Raw genomic sequence first — 20,030 nt, forward strand, 5'->3', positions numbered from 1 at the left:
CTAGTTGTTGTGACCAAACTATAGCTCGTCCATGACCGTGGACACGACTATTCGGATAGTTTTACCTCTGCAGAGTGGTCCACTTTGCCCACAAGCTGAGTTTGACAATATACCACCATCGTGGTACTGCAAATCAAGAAAGCCATTACCCGCCATAGCATCATCTCACTAGTCACCTACAGGAGCTAACTAGGGGTTCTTGACCTTTAACTAGGCCTCCAACCAGGTCGTCAAGCCTGCACTTGCTTGCACCTACTCCATGGTTTGTCGTTGCACACTTGCCTCTGGGTGATCAATAGACTAGCTGGCGGGGTTTAGACTAAGCCTTGCCACATATATGGTCGAGTGGTTGTACTGTGAAGACTAGGTAGGATGTCACATCAACTCGGTTCTTAAACGAGCTAAGGCAAACATTTTCACATGGAGCCTGCCACACAGGCAACACTTCTCATGAAGCCTGCCACACAGGTAACGCTTCAACTCCCAAGGCGTTCCCAGCGGAATCTTGATTTGCCCCAGCTCTAACTAGTTCTCAGTTATTATCAATATCCAACAAGTTTTCTCATCCTACAACTCACGCAACACCAAGCACCAAGCACCAAGTTTTACACAGTTCACAAAGCTATATTTGGTTAAGCATGAAATAACAGTAGAGATTACCGTCCTAAGTATACTAGTATCAAGGTAATATTCTTAGCGTATATAAAGTAGCTGGGACGATTGTCCTAGAGTTACCAAGATTATATTCAAGATAATCACAAACAGGCTGGCTAATCTACAAGAGGACATAACTAGCTCAACAGTTAAAATTATGCCAGCAAGTAGTGCTTCATGTAATTAATCTGTAGAAAATGGCTGCTACGGGTTATGATGATAAAATTGGGTTCAATATTATCAAAGGGAAATAGATTGATACTTGCCTTCGCTAAACTCCTTGAGAGGGTTTTTCTATAAATCTTGTGTTCTCGGCTCCTCCTCCTCCTCGAACTCTCTGGTTTCTAAAACACGGCATACACAACAACAACACAACACACAAATAAATACAAATAAAATATAAATACATTTGAAATAAATATAAAACTAGTATGAATATATAGGATTTGAATTTAGATGAATATCGGTGGAAGAATCATCTAAATCGGAGTTGAAACGGAGGAGATATGGGCTTCGGAAGTTGATCGGGAGTTTAATTGGAGAAAAAGAAAAAGGGGGAATATTCCAAAAATTGGATTTTCGTAAAAAGTGAAGGACTACTGTGCTGAGTTGCTGTGCATATGGACTGCACCATAGGTGGGCTTGGGCTGGGCTTTATGGCTACTAGGCCGGCCTACGGGCCAAGGTGGCCCATTCCGGCCCAAGCGGGGGAGGTAATGGCGAGCAACGCCGATAGTGGCTAGGCCCGCAAGTCAGGGTTATGCGCACGTGCGCGCGCACACACACAGAGTGAGTGAGAGAGAGAGAGAGAGAGAGAGAGAGAGAGAGAGAGAGAGAGAAAGAGAGACGGAGGGAACAACAATGGATGGCGCCATGGGCCGGAACGACAGCAGGCGATGCGGGGACGATGGCGCGGGCTGCCCGTGGTGGGACCTCTCTAGAAAGCTCATCGCCAACGGCTCCCAGCCTTGCATTGGGCCGAGAAATGGCCCACTGCGATCCTTACGACACGTCGGAGGTGGAGGTGGGGCGTGTTGTCGATGGTGATGGCCGAAATAGAGGCAATTTCTCACCGGAGATGGGTAAGGTGGTGGCCGATGAGGCCAACTCGTGGAGAGTGACTCGGAGTTGGGTTTTTGGATACTAGGAGCACATAGGGGGTGTGGGAAGGTGTTTTTGGGCTCGGTTCGGTTGGAGGGGCATTCACGGCGGGCAGCGACAGTGATGGAGACGGGTGGCCATGGTGGTACAGTGGTAGCTCAGGGAAGAGGGGGTAAGGCCAGGGAGAAGGGCCGGGAAGGTGGAGTGTGGTGCGGCGGAGCTTGCTGTGGTATCAATTTGGTCGATGGTAGCTCCTTGCGGTGGATCGACAGTGGCACCATGAGCAAAGGGGAAAAGCTCAGTGGGAGAGAGAGAGAGAGAGATGGAGTGAAGCGGTGCTTGCGTCGATTGGCGTGGTGAATGGTGATGAGGAGCGGAGGAGCGGTCGGCAGAGCTTTAATAGGTGAGCGGAGGAGCCAGGGTAGTTGACAGTCAGGGTCCACCGTAGAGCACGTGAAGTACGGTGTGTGTGATTGTCAACGGTGATCGAGGGCCAGCGGTGTAGAGGTTTGGACTTCACGCGACGCGGGGAGGTTGGGTTCGACGGTCGAGGCCACATCGTCTTAAATTCATGCATGCTCGGCCGGCAGTGTCCTCTGGTCGTGGTTGCCATGGCTAGTGAGAGGGGAGCGGAGAACAATGGTGTGAACGACGACTTCGGCTTAGGTACGGGGCGACAGAGTTAAGTGGGTGGTTGGCAGGTGGCGGGTGGCAATGTCGCGGCTTGGCAGTGGGGTCCAGTGTAGGGGCGAGCTCAGGCAGGCATGCGCGCGAACACAGATGAGAGGAGGAAGGGGAGAGAGGATAGGTCTGTTGGGCCGATCAGTGGATTGGGCCATGGGGAAAAAGGATAGGAAGAGATAGCAGGCTAGGGAGAAGGAAAAGAGAAGCAGTGAAGAAAATAATGGGTCGGGCCACGAGGGTTTTGGATTGAATTGAGCCCAGAGAAGGAAAAAGGCTTAACTTTTGATTTGGAATATATTTAAAATGGGTCTGAACTAATTCTTTTGAAACAATTTTGAAATTGGTTTCTTATGCAAAGATTTTTGAAATTCAATTTTCAGCTAAAAACTAGGATTTTACACCGATGGTTTCCGAAACCTACTTGCAATAAGCTTATAGCAGATGGCTCTACAAGAGACTGTCTACAAATAGCCCAACAAAAATAGGGCTAGACAAAATAACCGACTAAAATAATAATGTAGACACATATTACAACAGACCTGACAAGGATATATAATAAATATTATATATATTCCTTGTGTTCTATATATCTATTAAAGGTATATGAGGATCGAATACATCTTACTTGATATAGGGCTAGTTGTGGCTGCCACAGAGCAAGATATGGCAAGGATATACTTGGAAGCTACTCATCCTGGATATGGAAGATATACCCTATTCGAGAAGGATTCTTAGATCTATGGGAGTCTAGTAATCCAAGTAGGACTTAAACAAAATATCCACCTAGGATCATGCCCTAGGTTCTCCCGAGTATATAAGGCAGGGAGAAGGGTACGTCCAAGGCATCATAACACAAGTCAGATAGATCAAGCAATCAGGCAATCATCTTCCAAATCGCAAACTGCGCCTTCAAACATCCAAAGTTGTGGAACCCTTCCAGACTAGTCGAGTAGAAGATCAACACCCATCAAAGATCTATAGTAGAAACAATCCCCTACTAGACTAGATATTAAGACTTGGACACACCAAAATTTGCCTAGTTCTTAGGATTAGACTCATCCACATCTACATTATACTCTACAATCCGAAGAATCAAGGAAATACATGGCATAGGGCTATTATCCAACTCGGTGGCCTAAACCTGTATAACTTTGTGTCTCTGTTTGTGGTACACTTCATCGACTTTGCAGGTATCCCTACTTTTAGTACTACAACAACATATGATCGAGTATCAAGTCCTCGAGAAGATATTCTACAAACAGTGGCAAACAATAGATAATTGAGGGAGAGAGATCTTTACAATCACGTAAGACAAAACAGGCAGCTAGGCTAGAGCCGTCAGGGACATATTGCAGACGTTCAATTGTAGTATGCTTTGATATTGTGTCAATGTATTGCAGTCAACTTTTATCTGGAACTGTCCGCAATATGTGTCAAAGGTGAAACATCGTGTAAATGTAGATGACTTTGTCTTATACCTATCTACAATATGATTGGCAAGAGTGATATAATTGCATGGGAGTCGGTTAGGCTTTTCTCATATTTTACTCACTCCACTCACTTCGCCATACCCACCGGAATTGTTGTTGTTGTTTAGCTGGCCCTCACACGTGGTTTCCTCCGACCATGATGAGGAGGCCGACAACGACTAGGCTACATCTCTCTTCACTGAGCTAGGATACATCGATGAGGAGGTGATGTTGGCCGATCTGCTAGCCAAGGATGAGGAAGAAGCATAGTACCTTGAGGAGCTCATGGAGATGGAGAAGAGCTCGAAGAAGAGGAGAAGGAGGTTTCCAAGACTGATGAGGTAGTCAAGGATGAGGAAAAAGAGAAGGAACTTAAGCTCATGGAGGTGGAAGGTGATGAGACCGAGGAGGTGGCCGAGACTGATGATGATCCCAAAGAAGAGGATCTAGAGGAGGTGGCTGAGACCGACTACTAGGATCCAGAGGAGGTGACCAAGACTGATGATAAAGACTTGGAGGATGACGACGACAGGGAGGAGCCTGATGAGGAAGATAATGGTAGCAATGAGGATGGTGAGGATGATGAGGGAGTCACTCAGGAGGAGGATCCATATGCGGAATATGTTGGCTACAACAACGATGATGACAGTAGCCCCAGCTACATATGGTATTCAGACTTGTTTCAAACCACAACACTGATGGCCTATCACCATCAAAGCACCTGAAGATTGAGTATATAGCTAGCTATAGTATATAGAGTAGTTGTAGTATTGTTATGATCGTGATCGCAACACAGTGAACAGTGCAATAACTATTGATGTAACAATTGTTCATGTTCTTTTTACATTAGGTGGGTGGGGGTATTTATAGACATACCTCAACCACTCCCGTTGTCATTACATCTTTGCCCCTTTTCTACAGGAATATTCATACTAATACTAGGGAACATTCTAAAATATTTCAGGAACATTATGGTCATTACCTACCTACATTGCCTTAAGCAACCAAATCTAGACACGTGTCTTGAGGGACCCACGCTGGACCCTTTGTCGGGACTGCTAACAATATCCCTTGAGCCACTCTATCATCAGGTTCTAGCTAACTTATGGGTCTCTCTCTAAGATAGCCTTCACTTTGTTACCAAAGGTCCTCGCGCCACCTTCCTTCAGCTTTAGGGCTTTTGCTAGACCCTTCGTACTTTGGGTATCGTCGCACCCCTTCGGCCTCAGGGCTTCGCTACACTCTTCATCCTTCGAGCTTTGTCGCACCCCTTTAGCTTTTGGGATCCGCCTCCGAGCTTTGTTCCTTGGGTTGCTACACCTTCTCGAGTCTAACTCCTACAGAACATAAAGGGAACTATCCCTACCTTGACGTTAGCCTCTCTGTTTTGGTTTTTGGGATTTGACCATTGTGGCCGAAGTCAACAAACGAGGGATCACGTGGTACCATTCCCCAACAGTGGCCCCTTCGCTTGTTTGGTCTTGATTTTGGGGGGCCAAAGCCAAGAATCTTTAGATAGTGGGGTGGTACCCTTGCCTCGGCCTCCCCCCTTCGGTCGGCCAAAGTCAATTCCCAAAAATGGCAAAAGTTAATCTATTATAGAATAGAGGACATAAAAAATATATGTATACATATTAAATAAGGGCGTAGCCCTCCGCTATCATGCAACGAAAAAAAATAGGGTACATTCATTGCTTGATGGAATCCACTTCTCGATTACTTACTTAATAGTATTCAAAATATATTCCCTGCATAGCCTATACATCATATCTATTTGTTACATGAAGGGTATATGCTTCTCCTTTCGCGAGGCATCCTACTCCAGACTTGGAACAAACTAAGTACCTGACGCCCACTGATGTGCTCTGGGGGTGGCCTGGTCGATGGCTTAGATGTTCGCCACAATGTCCCATTGCCAAATGTAGTATTGGGCTCCGCCGTTGCCGTCGAACCATCTAAGGAAGTGAATGCAGCCTTTGTAAAGACTTGCGAGGTCCCTTTCCCCTACTAGGATGTACCATATATCATTCCAGCTCTGCAACACTATCTTGTCATGGAGCTCTAAGGTCATGATCTAGTTTACATGACCCGCTAGGTTCCAGCTCCCATCGTTGCCTGTGAAGCTATGCGACGCCTTGGGGGTGAAGCCCACTGGATGCCATCAGGTGGTGGAGCCCAAAGCATGTCACTACGGAGGAGGATTGTGTGGCCTCCTACTTGAATGATCCATGGAGCTTCTTCCCCTTTGAGCCACATCCGTGCCCATAGCTCCTCCGTTGGCTTAGATGTCCAGCCGCCTGTGCTACTGACTTACTACCATGATGCTTCCGCAAAGCGCTCTCCGGATGTGAGATAGCAGTTGCAGTATGCGTAGATGATGATGGTTCTTTATTCTTCGGCTCTCAGCTTTAGGTGTATAAAGAAACCCTTTGGGTTTTGATAGCGGGCCCATTCTGGGAGCCAAGGTAGCATAAACGCCTATCCGGTCAGTAGGTTTATGATTCTAATAGAGTCGTCATTGTAGTCTAACCCTATCAAATAGCTTCCCTTGAAGGTCCTGACTCGCGTTCTGTGCTCTATGAACGAGAGGACTTGTAAGACGAAAGTCCATTCCTCGATCAGCGAGTAGAATGATACCTTGCTTGACTCAAGGACTTCGTCCGTCTGGAGTACCCAGGGGGTGAATTGCGAGTGCTCTTCGTGACGGACATTGTTGCACCACCCCAAGCAAACCGCCCTGAAGGACATGAATTCCCTCGACTCATCGAAGCAGTTGGTGATGGAGCAGAGGGCTGACCATGGGAGGTCTTCCCACTCTATGAATATCCTATTGGGGCTTCGTTGAGCCTTTTGCATCGCTGGCTAGGTGGCAGGCAGTATTGTTGGCGAGGTGTGGAGCTATATGAGGCTCATGGCGGTAAGTTCCATATTTATATGTGGTAGATTGGGCCAGTTTTGGAGTGCAAACAGTTACACATCGCTTGGTGTTTTGTGGCAACTGTTGCTATTTCCCATGGGAGCCCAGGCATCTCAACGCATGCGCCGTACACCATTATGGCGTCGTACGATGGTGTTGGTGCTCTTGAGGACATTATGGTGATTAATTTTGTTATTCCATATCCGTTCACCACGTGTCACCTAGTCCCATAATTCTCTCATCGTGCAGAGGTGACATGACCTATGTGGGCCCCATGTTTCAGGATGCCTGCCACGTTCTAGTATGTTGTACGTGTGGTGACGTGCTACGACATGCCCCAGATTTTCCGGGTCGTGGCTTGGGCACCAAGTATATTGGGTTACCCTTACACCCTTTGGTAATTCTTACCATTCACTCCATTGTGTTCTTGTTCTGATATCCTCCTCCTTCTTGCTGCTGTGCACCCACTTTGGGTGAGGCATTCCTTATCTTTTCTTGGTATTTTGTTTCCTGCACCCTTCGGGAGATGACAAAGGCCAAGCATCAACATGCTAGTAAGACGGCTCCCTCGTTGACATACTTTGGTGTTAGCCGCTGCACCAAAGGGCATATCAAGTCTATCTCTGGCGGAATGGTTGGTTCGCGATGTTGGAGATGCCTGGTTGCCTTCCCCCGAGGAGACAACATCATAGCCATGTGAAGGCGAGGACATCGTGTTCCTCGAGTTTTTCACTGCTGGCCTCCGCTTCCCCTGGATCTCCATGATGGCTTGTATTCTTAATCGGTATGAATTGTAAATCCAAAAGCTGACGCCAAACTCCCTAGTTCGTCTGTTGGTGTTCACATGGATTTGGTGCTCATAGGGTTAGAAGCCTAGTTCAACGGCTTTTACATTCTTGCATTATGCGCACTGTCAGCCAGAGAAGCTGGTGCTGAATGGGAAGGAGTATGTGGCGTCATATGGCAGCATTGTCTTCTGCCCTTTTGCAGGGTTGTTGGTTCCTGCGAAGGTTCAACATAATTGGTGGAGCAACGATTGGACCAATTTCTAGTTCTTTCATAAGGTCCCTCGCAATTTAAAAATGGTTTCGGACAAGAAGGAAATTAGATTCCGAAGAAGGCCATCCGTGGACATGAGTCCTAAGACTCAAAGCTCAAGACCATCTCACTAGTCGTGAAGCATCTTGGTTTTTTTTACCATGTTGAGGAGTATTACGCAGCTAGGATTAGTCTGCTCTCCTTCAGCTGGAAGTTCGAAGTAGTGCCCAAGGAACCTTCGAGCAAGCTTCAAGCCTTTAAAATACATATCAAAGGGGCCCATGGTAAGTGCCCTCATCCGTTCGATATCCCCCTTCTTTTTCCTGGATGTTGTGATTACCCACTTTTTATTGTAGGGGGTGTTGAGGACATCGAGGCGGAGGCTTTGCTTGGGCTGTACACTTAGGCCAAGCATGAAGAACTGATGGCAAAGGAGCATGTGGATGGCCGAACCACATCATGGACAACATATTCTTGTGCTATGGGCCTCTAACTTCATCTCCCGCGGTCACGCGAAGGCAGAAAGTGGTGGATGCCACCATTGGCGATGCATTCGGTTCTGCTACTACTGTGAAGGCCCTCCAGTGAGGTTCCGGGTCACACAATGAGCCAAGGCTGAAGAAGCGATGTTGTACCCATCATTAATGAACATGGTGACAGTTATGGTTGGCTACCTTCGAAGCTAGCCAGTGATGGGGATGCAACAGCGACCTCATCTACTCCCAGACCTTGCAACCGGTCCCCTATCGCCGTGGTGCCTCTTACTTTCATGGCTCCTTTGTGTAAGGGTGCTCATGCAACGGATGATATGTCTAACAAACTTTTTGATTCTGACTCCTGGGGTGATGAGGAGGAGGACATTGGGGAGGAGGATGTCGTGAACTCACCCCCCATTGTGGCTATCACACCTAATTTTTCAAAAGAATAACCAGGTGCAATCCTCATGTATGTCAGGATCAGTTTCATCATACATGCGGTGACATATAAGTGATATACAGTTCTATATCGAACAAAACAACTTTATTAAAATAAATACCAGAGTTTACAAGACAGCAACGGAAGAACACAAGAGGACTCCTATGGATCTTCTAGGCACACCACAGGCAATCGACTGGGGGCAACGCGACCCAGGACGCTCCATCTTCATATAGCCTTCAGCTTCCTTGATCACCACATAGACTTCTCCCACTGAGTAGCATTTATTATTGGAAACAGCAAGTGTGAGTACATATCGTACTCTGCAAGTGTAGGAAAGTATGACATGAGGGCTTAAGTCAAGAAAGGGTTAGACACCGGTTTACTGCACTAAGCAACCTTAACCTATAACTCCCAGAATCAGACATCCTATTTACTAAGTGTGAAGACACAACTTAAACAAGAAGAACAGCTCATCGGATTCTATCCGACTACCAAACTCACCAGATATTCTATATCTGGCTACCATAACTCACCAGGTAATCCCATTACCTGGCTACCCGACCATCCGTACCAGAACCCTGAACCCAACTAATCAAGAAGAAGTCCAAGCCTCTCTTGACCGTGAGCACGGCTGATATATCAGTTTTATACTCTGCAGAGTTTGCCCATCTTTCCCCACGGGTCGTGATTTCATCACCCGCATTACCAGGTGACAGTCTCCATGTTGTCGTGCTGGCCAAGCACTTACACACTTCCGAGGTAAGCGCCAGAGATCATTACAAGGCCTTTACAAAGCTCTCACCGACCTGTAAGCACCCACTGAGGTTTCACCGCTAACAGACGATTACATCGCTGCAAAAGACCCCTCTTGTGCCACTCAACCGTCCAATGGTGCTCGTAGAACCGAAGAGGTGGCTAATTAATTGGCCAGGCCGTACCCATATAGGCCCCGTGGATGGTTGCGGTTTAGCTTGGTTACATATTCAAGAACCGGTCGTTAGGATCCCACACAGGAACAACCACAAACCTGTTGTGCAGCACAACATCAAACCAACTATCCTGTTAGGATCCCTATACCATGTTGCTACAAATGCTTACCACTCCCAATTCATGTTGCATAATCATTAGTCAAGTTTAACGTTTACCCCAACCATGACAGCAACTAGCGTATCTACCCTTCCATTTCCCATGACTCATCAACGGCGACAAGGATAATCATACAAAATCTAGTAAACCCTAATCATAGGTTTCCAATTTAGACAAACATGCATGAAGGATAAACAACTAACATATAAATCCTAAAATAGGTGCAAAATGAGCAAGGACACTTGCCTGGCTACTGCTCAGTTATCTTCGTAAACCCGGTTCTGGCATATCTTGAAGTCTCGACCTTGTAGCTCATCGAATCTCTAGAAACGCCATATTCTGCTCACAAGATCTACCGACAAAAGAGAAACACAAAACAACTAAGAAACAATACATCAAAATAGAGATAACACATCATAAAAACATTATAGTTAGATAGGATATGATCTGGGCACAAGAACCGCTCAAATCAGAGTTCAGACGGAGGAGAACAGGTTCTCGGAAGATTAAATTAGGGTTGAAGAAAAAGGAGGCAGAATATTCCCTGAAAATATTCTCGACCAATTATTTGATGAAGGAAAACCCTAACTAACAATTGGAACAGAGTGGAACAAGGTGATGGCCAGTGGCGGGCTCTCGACATCGCCGACGATGGAGAACACAGACGACGGCTGGGGCGGTCACTGACGTCGACGTCGGTAGTAGTGAGTTTCAACAAATTGAGGAGAGCATGATGTAGAACGCGAGAAGGCAAGTTCATTTTTATGGTTGGTCTTGGCTGATGTGTTCTGAGGTAGCGGGAAAACAGCAACAAACGCTCCCAGGTTCGGTGGTGACCGCGCATAGACATAGCAAAGAAGATGTTCGTGTTCTTGGAGATTGATTGTGATATACCAGAAATGGCTTGAATAGAATTTATTCATATTTCTGGAACATGGTTCTATAGAGATGGTTTGGATAGGGCTTCACCTTAGAAGGAGATCGATCAGTTGGAACTTTGGTGAGATTGCGCAACGACGTTGGAAGTTAGGATCGCGTTCCTGGTGGCATCGCTGCAAATGCAAGGGAACCCTCATGTAGCCGTATAGAAGATGTGATGGGACACACTGTGATGTGATCGGTGCGTCCAAACGGCTATTGGATTAACAGGGAAGGTGAATGCATTCCGGGTGCACACGCAGAAGCCTCACAGACATGGAGGCAGCGGTGTAGGAACCACAAAATCATCAGCGTCGGTGCTCTTCTGACAAAACTACTTTTAGGGATTGTTGAGGATAACCAGGGGCACGTCTCAATGAAAGGGATCGATGAATGGAGCTCCGGTTCACCGGGGAACGTGGCTGACATTCTATGTACGCAGAACGTGTACGGGACTGAGCAGCAGGAATTGTGACATCGAGAATGGGGGCTCTATTGCAGCTTTGGACAAACTGATTTGGGAGGATGTAGAGGTCTAGCAGAGGCACGTCTCGGCCAAAGGACTCATGGATTGGAGTGCTAGTTCGCCGGGGAATGCGATCTGAACCCGTGCTGCGTGCGCAGAATTCCAGACTGGGCAGCGGGCACGGCGATCGTGATCCCAGTGGCGTCGGGGCTCTAATGGACAAAAAGGTTGGTGAGGGCATGTGGGACATCTAGGGGCACGTGCTGCTCAAAGGGCACAGTGATCCGACCTCAGATCGGCCAGGGAATGCTGATGAATCGGCGGTCACGTGGCTGTCCGCAACGGCGACGGTCTTGGTGGTGCAGCGAGGGCTTTGGCCGGGCTTGGGGTTCAGTTAGGGATCAAAATGGTGTACATACAGGGGAAAAGAGGAGGGGAAAGGGCTGGTCTGGGTCCTCACCTTGCTGCGACGATCGGTGAAGAAGAATTCGCGGAGACGACAATGGCACCGGCGGCGTCGGCATGTGGCACCAGCGGCACGGCGGCGCTGTCCAGCGAGCAGGGGTACATAGAGGATCCTCGGTAGTGTTGACAACATGCTGTAGCATAGAGACATCGTCAACGGTGGTGGGGCGACAGGGCAGCTCCTCCATGGGCGACGACTCGTCAGAACGGCGGCGGCGATGCACAGGCAGGTCAGCAGCTTTGGATATGATTTGGGAGGAATGGAAAGGGGCAAGGGGGGTGTGGAGCTCCTCTTGATGGCCTGGGTGATGCTGGACACGAAGGGGAAGAGGAAGAGGCTGGAGGTGGAAGACGAAATGAATGGCTCAGGAAGATGAAACGAACAGCTCTGATTCAAGGACAATAACTTCATAGTTACAACTCCAAATTGGATGTTTTCAGACTCTATCTTGTAGTACTCGAAAATATCTACAACTTTGGTATTAATTGGAATTTCTGGAAATGCCATCTTGATTTCCAAAACTTCATCACAAGATAAACTATTTGAATTCAGCCCAATCTGTGTAGCACTGATTTCGGGGGCTATAACTCCTAGCTCTATTATCCAAACGAGGACTTCCATAGGTGAAAATCGAAGCTCTCAACGAGACCTACAACTTTGGTATTTACAAGATTTGCATTTGAGGCTGTCTTAAACTTCGAATCTGAGTGAGAAGATGAGGTTGGCGACGAGGAGTAACTGGCAGCCAGCTTCAATTGTCATCATGGCCGTTAGAGACATTTAGAGCAACAATTTTTGATCTTGAATTGAGGGGAATAAAGAGGGTATTGATGAAGAAATGATGGGGGAGAGAGCGGGGGGCAAGTGCCATGGAGATGGGCAGCTGGGCGGCCGTGTGCGGCGAGGTTGCGCGGCGGAAAATTATCGGCGGTCGAGGCGCTCCGGTGTGGTGTGGTTGTCCCGCTAGCAATCCGATGTGATGCAAGGTTGATGGCATGCTGTTGGTTTGGAGTCACGGGCTAGAAAGAAATACATTGAGGAAAGGCAGTGCACGTTGGTTTGGATCAAAAGGACATGAGATGAGATTGTCCACGGAGGATTTTTAGATAATATGGGAAAAATGGAACAAGGATTTATCCAACCTTGAAATTCCTTAACCTATTCTAATATTTTATAAATACATTTTTCATCACACAAAACAAATTATTTTTAAACTCTAAACAAAATTTTGGAAAAGCTTTCAAATTCCAGGAAAAATGTTATTTTATTGTTTTAAAATGCTCACAACCCAAAATCGGAATTTTGGGGTGTGACAGTGGCCCCTGAAGGGTCATCCGTGGCCCCTGACATCTCTGTCGTGGATGTCAAAGGCTCTACCATGGATCCCATATAACCTTCTGACTGCACAGTGATGTCCATCAAAACATGAGTGAAGAGGATGATTTAGGTACCTTTCTTACATATATATCTGATTTGTGTACTACGTCTTATGTTATATTATATTTGTTCGTCAATGAATGCCGTTCCACCCCATGCCTCACCGTCGAGGCTAGGCTTGTGGAAGGGTAAATCATTGATGGGGACCTTGAAGATTCCTCAGCTGAGTGGTAGTACCTTTGCCTCTGAAGTTTTTTATTGCAATGATCTCTTTTTGAGGCCCTCTAAGCGGTAGGATCTTATCGCGTTCGGTGAGCCAATGGACAAAACTGCGACCGAGACAATGGCGACTCATTACGCCCCTGATAACCTAATTGATCATCTTTTCATGGTGCAAATGAAGGTTGGACTTCACATGTTTTTGTGTCATTTTTCTTACGCTAACATGCGTGTGGATTTGCAATAGGGCTTGGTTATTTTCCAATGTGCTCAGACAGTCATTAGCCACATGATTGTTCAGCTTGACAAGGCCAAATCCCAATGCTACAGTGCCGAAGAGGAGGTAAGGACCTCTGAGTTGCAATAGAGGAAGAGCTTCAAGCGCGTCTTGCCTCAAAGGGTGTCGTTGAAGAAGAAAAGAGAAAATGACGTGCCTCTGATGATGCCCTCAAAGTAGAGAAGAAGTGGTTGTGTGCTTTGGACTCTGCTAAGGAAGAGGAGAAACGGAGGGAGGAGGCTCTACCTTAAGGCCACCCTTGAGAGGGAGTGAGGGCGTGTGCTTGAATCTGCTATAGTCCCTGAGCTCGAGAATTGAAGCAGGAAGATCTGACTGCCTCCTTCGATCGGGAGAAGGCGACACGAGAAAAACTCACTGCTGCCCTTGAGTAGGAGATGGCAGTGATCGAGCATTAGAAGGAAACTCTAGAAGATGAGTTGTCTGACCACACAAAGACTGCTTGCGCCATTTCTGACACAATGTCAAACTGTTGTTGTTGTTGTAATTGTTTTTGAGCTTCCTAGCTATTCAACGAGTTGGGATTGGTTAACATTCCTCTCTTTACAGTTGGGTCTGAACTCCGAGGTGCCATCGAGTGGATGAACCAGGTGACATCTTTCTAGAAGACTTGCACACACTTGGTGACTTCTACGCCGTGGTGTCTATGAAGGAAACTTTGGCTGCTCTAAGGGTTACCAATTGTTCTCATGTTGAGACCTTCGGGCGCCAGACTATGAGCTCCCAACGAGAGTCTCCTTGAAGTCTATGGGTCACAGAGTAAATATAGCCACTGGTGCATTCTTCAACAAGTATTGGTGTACTCGCGGTCAATCTAAAGCCTCGCTAGTGCCCAGGACATTGGTTCCAGTGCTTCGGCCTCTGCGGTGCCTGGAACTGATGGAGCGCATGGTGAGGATGCATCAAAGGGGGCAAAGGTGACAGAGTCAATTTTGGCAGAGCCTAGGTGTGACTTTCTAACCCTGCCTCCCCCAATATGTTTTATTAGGTCACAAGATAGGTCATAGGCCAGGGGCTCTACCCTGATTTTGTAAGGACTGAGATCTTTGTTAGTCTTTTGTAAGGCAAAATTTTGGTAATAGGATGACCCTTTATTAGCTTTGCTTCTTATTTGTGCTCTACATGTCTTTCAACGTTTGAAACGAACTGGCAGATGTTGTCCTCATCCTAGGAGAAGACACTGTCATCGAGCTCTGGCCTGAAGAGGGTTGTTCTAGATGAAATTCCTCTGTCAATGGAGTATGAAGGTCTCTACATGCGTTGTGTGACATGGCAAACATTTATGCACCAATATCAACAAGGGAAATTCAATGACAATTATCATTGGCGAAGGGCTACTCAGGATGCCTCTGAAGCTCAAGCTCGTGCATTTTGAAGAACCTTTGATAGCTCGGTTTTAGAGGCTCAAAAAGAACATGGGCGAGATCAATATTTTTCTATGGTCGAGCTCCTCACCCCAAAAGAGGAGCCTATTGAAGAAGACGAGGTTGCAATGAATGAAGGCTTTATTGTGACTTGATCATCAGAGTCCCCGTTTTCTGGGAGCTCGTCTAATCAGGAAATAGACCCGAAAGCTCCTTTTGATGCGAGGCATGGCCTCGCCCTTCAGTCGGCATGTAGCCGTAGGTATAAGGAGATTTTCTCCCATGATCCTTCAGGATCTTTGGCCGCCCCCTGACCTCTTTGTAATGCTGTAATAATTTCTGTTAAATAATGTGTTGACAACCAGTTGGCAACCATTTTGCAATTTCATGTTCTTACATTCGTTCCGAGCTATTAAGAATTTGTAACACTTGGGTCCAATCGGTATTTTAGAAAAACAATCGAGCCCATGTGAGAATATCTACCCTCCGTATGTTATGGGGGAGTTGTTGGACTTTAGCCCCCTAGGACCCTTAGGTTCGGGCAGCTTATAGGAAGGATTGACCCCTTTTGGGTGGTTATCAACCCTCTTATTATCATGGGTGAATCATTAGACCTCAGCCCTTCGGGACTGTTGGGTCCCGCCAACTAATCGGAAGGTTCGACCCCAGTTGAGTGGGTATTGACTCTCTGATTATCATGGGTAAGTCCTTAAACTTTAGCTCTTCAGAACCTTTAGGATCCGTCGGCTTATCAGAAGGATCAACCCCAGTCAATGGGGGTATTGACCCTTCTGATTATCATGCGTGAATCCTTAGACTTCAACCCTTAGGGGAGCCCTTACACTGCTACCCTCTTTTTTTCTGGTTGTCCCTTAGGCATCACCCTCCAAAACCCTCGGGCTTGTCTAACTTTTAAAATGGCGTGCCCTTGGACTTTAGCCATGGGTGAGCGCTTGGACTATCACCTTTGACTATGCGAAGCACAAATGCACATTCTTTTTTGGGGAATTAATTCCATTCCTCTAGGGATTACATAAGGAGGCTGCCATGTTAAAAACCTTGCACCCTAGAATGAGACTTCCCCTACAAGGGAAAGAGTACAACTCCGGAGTTACTTATATATTTTAAAAAGTAAAGGTCATAGCCAATCCTTCCTATCCTAGGGGGTTGAAGGTTGGTCCTTAGACCCAGTACTTGCGGAGCGAAACTGCTTTCCATATGTGATTTAGTGCTTCAGAAATTAAAGTGGCTAAGCGGTGTGAACCTGGTCGTCGGGACTCCGTTATGACAAATGAACCATCCCACTTGGATTGTAGATTCCCTACAGTTTCATAGTTCAATTTGCACCGACGCACTAGATCTCCGGCCCAATAGGTTACACCCGTGATTTTCTTATCGACCCAATGCCTAGTCTCTTCCTGGTACTTCTCCAAGCTACTGGCCTACAACAAGGTGAGTCTCCTCCATGAGATCCTTCAACACCTCCTCATCGTCGGTGTTGGCTGATAGAACCCTTAAGGACTTGACCCAAGCCTCCTCCATGGTTACTGCTTCATCCCCAAATAGTAGGCAGAATGGTGTGAAGCCCGTTGGCCTAGTAAGCGTTGTGCGAAGGGACCATAGAACCTTCGGCAGCTCTTGAACCCATTTTCCCTTAGGCAGTCTAACTAGACGCTTCGCTACTACCGTTGATATTCATCTGTTGGCCTACTCAACTGCTCCATTAGACTACGGGTAGCTCTACTGATGTGAAGCACAGCTTAGTTCCCAAATTATCGCATAAGTGCTTGAATATCGTTGAGTTGAATTGTGTCCCATTGTCAAGGGTTACATTGGGGGGGGGGGGGGGGAGGTAAAGATGCATACAATGTTATGCCAAAAGAAACACTGAATGTTCTTTGCCATGATATGGGCCAGTGGTACAACTTCAGGCCACTTTGAGAAATAGTCCACAACTACTATGACATAGCGAAGGTCTCCTGGTGCTCGAGGGAAATGGCCAATAATATCGATCCCCATCGCACTAGCGACCACACCTAGGGAATTGGTTGAAGAGGACATTTCTGGATATGTGTTTGCCATCCCATCCATGGACACCCTGGACATGAGTGGACCAGGGTATCCGCGTCTACAATAATTGTTGGCCAGTAGAAGCCTTGGTGGAAGGCCTTTGCTACTATGACCCTTGTCCTGAGTGAGATCCGCACAATCCTTGATGTATTTCCTTAAGGAGTCTATGACTTTGGACATTGACACACACTGGAGTAATGGTGTGCAAACTCCCCCTTTGTAGAGTACCCAGTCAATGATTTGGTAATACGATGCCCTGCAGGTGATCCTTTTTTGCTACTACGTCATCTTCGAGCAGTGCCTACCTTCACAGATATGCTACCAAAGAATCCTGCCAATTCTATTTTGTTATCAAAATGATGTTGATTGACCCTTTGTCCTGTCCTACATTGGGGAGTTGAGGCCTTCAAGAAGACTTCATATGTTAAGGGAGTGCCCTGAGCAACAGCCTTCGCAAGGGCATTGGCCTCTTGGTTCTCCCCCCTGCGTTTGGACTTCAGCATGAAACCTGCGAAATACTTATGCATTTTGACTACCATATGGAAGTATCTGGCCAGCTCTGGGTTCTTTGCCTGCTATGTCTTGTCCACTTGGCATGACACCAATAGTGAGTCCGTCTTTACTACGGCATGCTTCGCTCCTAAGGCCTTCACCTTTGAAGACCTAAGAGAATGGCCCCGTACTCCACGATATTGTTGGTGGCTTCGAAGCAATGCCTGGCCGTGTAGCATAGCTTTGACCCTCCAGGCCTCCTCATGTAGAGCATGTGCAATAGTTTGGTCTTTGGCGATAGCATCGGCAATGTCATTCATGGCCATGAGTTCCTCATGAAGTGCATGTGTAATTGCCTCATCGTTTATGGTGTCATCGACACCAACAGACTCCTCGTCCTAATTGCCGCATGGTAGCCGAAATCCTCCTCGTCAGCCTCCTTCTCAAGACCATCCCATTTGATGTTGTCCTCCAGGTTGGACACTAAAACTGGTGCCAGCCGCTCATTCAAGGAGGGTGGCATGCGGAAGATGAAGCCATTAGCGTGAGAGGAGAGAGTATTGGTAGTTGAATGTGGCAGATGAGAATAGGGTTGATAAGGAGTGAGAATATAAAGACACGTAAGATGAATCGGAAGCGACATTTCTCGTGTGAAAAGTGAATGGTTGTCTGTTCATATTCCAGACATATATATATCATAAACTAATGCCGTGCCTACCTAGTTATTTGCACACATTATTGCAATAAAGGCTAGGAAGATGAAGAGAAAGCGACATTTCCCGCATGGAAAAAAACTACCGTTGATTCATATTCCAGACATATATCAAAAATTGCATGCAATCAAAGTATATTGCTGATGGTGATCACTGTAAACTACATGCAATCAAACTATATTGTTGATGATGATCCCTGTGAATTGCCTACAATCATTAAGCTTTGTTTGGTTTTTTAGGAACCTTATAATCGAAGACTATGATTAATTCTTCCGCATTTTATATGAGTAATATATGGGTTTTTAATTATACATTTCAAACATCAGAATATCCAAGCTAACCAAAATGAAGCAAAAGTCAGAACACATCTCCGTCAATCTCTCTAGATCTATTCCTTCAATCACTACATTCTCTCATAAGCTAGAAAAAAATTCTTCAACTAAATTCTACTAATAGCTATATATACTTGTTGGGGGGGGGGGGGGATGGTACCACGTAGGCCCCGTTCATTTACTTTAGCCACAATGGTCAAATCCCAAAAACCAAAACTGAGAGGCTAACATCAAGATAGGGATAGTTCCCTTTATGTTCTGCAGGAGTTAGGCTCGAGAAGGTGTAGCAAGCCAAGGAATGAAGCTTGGAGGTGAAGCCCAAAAGCTGAAGGGGTGCGATAAAGCCCAAAGGACAAAGAGTGTAGTGAATCCTTGAGGCCGAAGGGGTGCGACGAAGCCTGAAGGACGAAGAGTGTAACAAATCCCTAAGGCTGAAGGGGTGCAACAAGGCCCGAAGGATGAAGGGTCCAGCAAAAGCCTTGAAGCCAAAGGAAGGCGACGCGAGGACCTTTGGTAATAGAGTGAACGTTAGATTAGAGAGGGACCTGCAAGTTAGCTAGAACCCGACGATGGAGTGGCTCAAGGGAGATTATTAGCAGTCCCGACGAAGGGTCCATCATGGGTCCCTCAAGACACGTGTCTATATTTGGTTGCCTAAGGCAATGCAGGTAGGCAATGACCATAATGCCTTTGAGATATTTTAGAATATTCCCTAGCATTAGTAGGAATATTCCTGTAGATAAGGGGCAAAGATGTAATGACAACATGAGCGGTCGAGGAATGACTAGAAATACCCCTACCCACTTGATGTAAAAAGAACATGAAATGTTATTACATCAACAATTATTGCACTGTTCACTATGTTGCGATCACAATCATAACATTAGGCGCAGTCCATGGGGATCGAACCCACGACCACGTGGTGGTCCCATGCCACCAAAGACTAGGAAAGAAAAGGAACAAGCATCCACGGATAGTGTGGGGGTCTCATAGGTCCCTTCACAACAAGAAGGAGCGGCGGCAGCTGAAGGGGCTGAGGCTTCGACCAAGGCCCCCAGGGTTGAAATACCCAGAGCTAGCATCGATGCTCCGGGTGAAGCAAGGGGCTCTAGAGCGGTCGCACCTGATGACCATGGAGGTCGGATGGCTGCGCTCGAGGCCCTGGAGTATCATCAAGCTCCCTACGTGCCCTAGCGGACCATGAAGGAATTCATGATGGCAATGATGCGTGGTACATAAGTCAAGTAGAGAAAGCCAACAAGCAAATCCAAGAGTTGTGTGAGGAACTCAGGTCCCTCTGCCAATCCCTCTCGTCTCAACAAGGACCTCCAGGAGGCCTCAGAGGCAATGAAAACCCAGAGGTACTTCATCAGCGAGTGTTCGAAGAACCCCATTTAGCTGTAGCGGTAGATCAAGCATCCCTGTTGGCCACAAGTCTGCAAATGCGATCA

This window comes from Phragmites australis, chromosome 1 (genome assembly GCF_958298935.1).
Source record: "Phragmites australis chromosome 1, lpPhrAust1.1, whole genome shotgun sequence".
Classification (NCBI taxonomy): Eukaryota; Viridiplantae; Streptophyta; class Magnoliopsida; order Poales; family Poaceae; genus Phragmites; species Phragmites australis.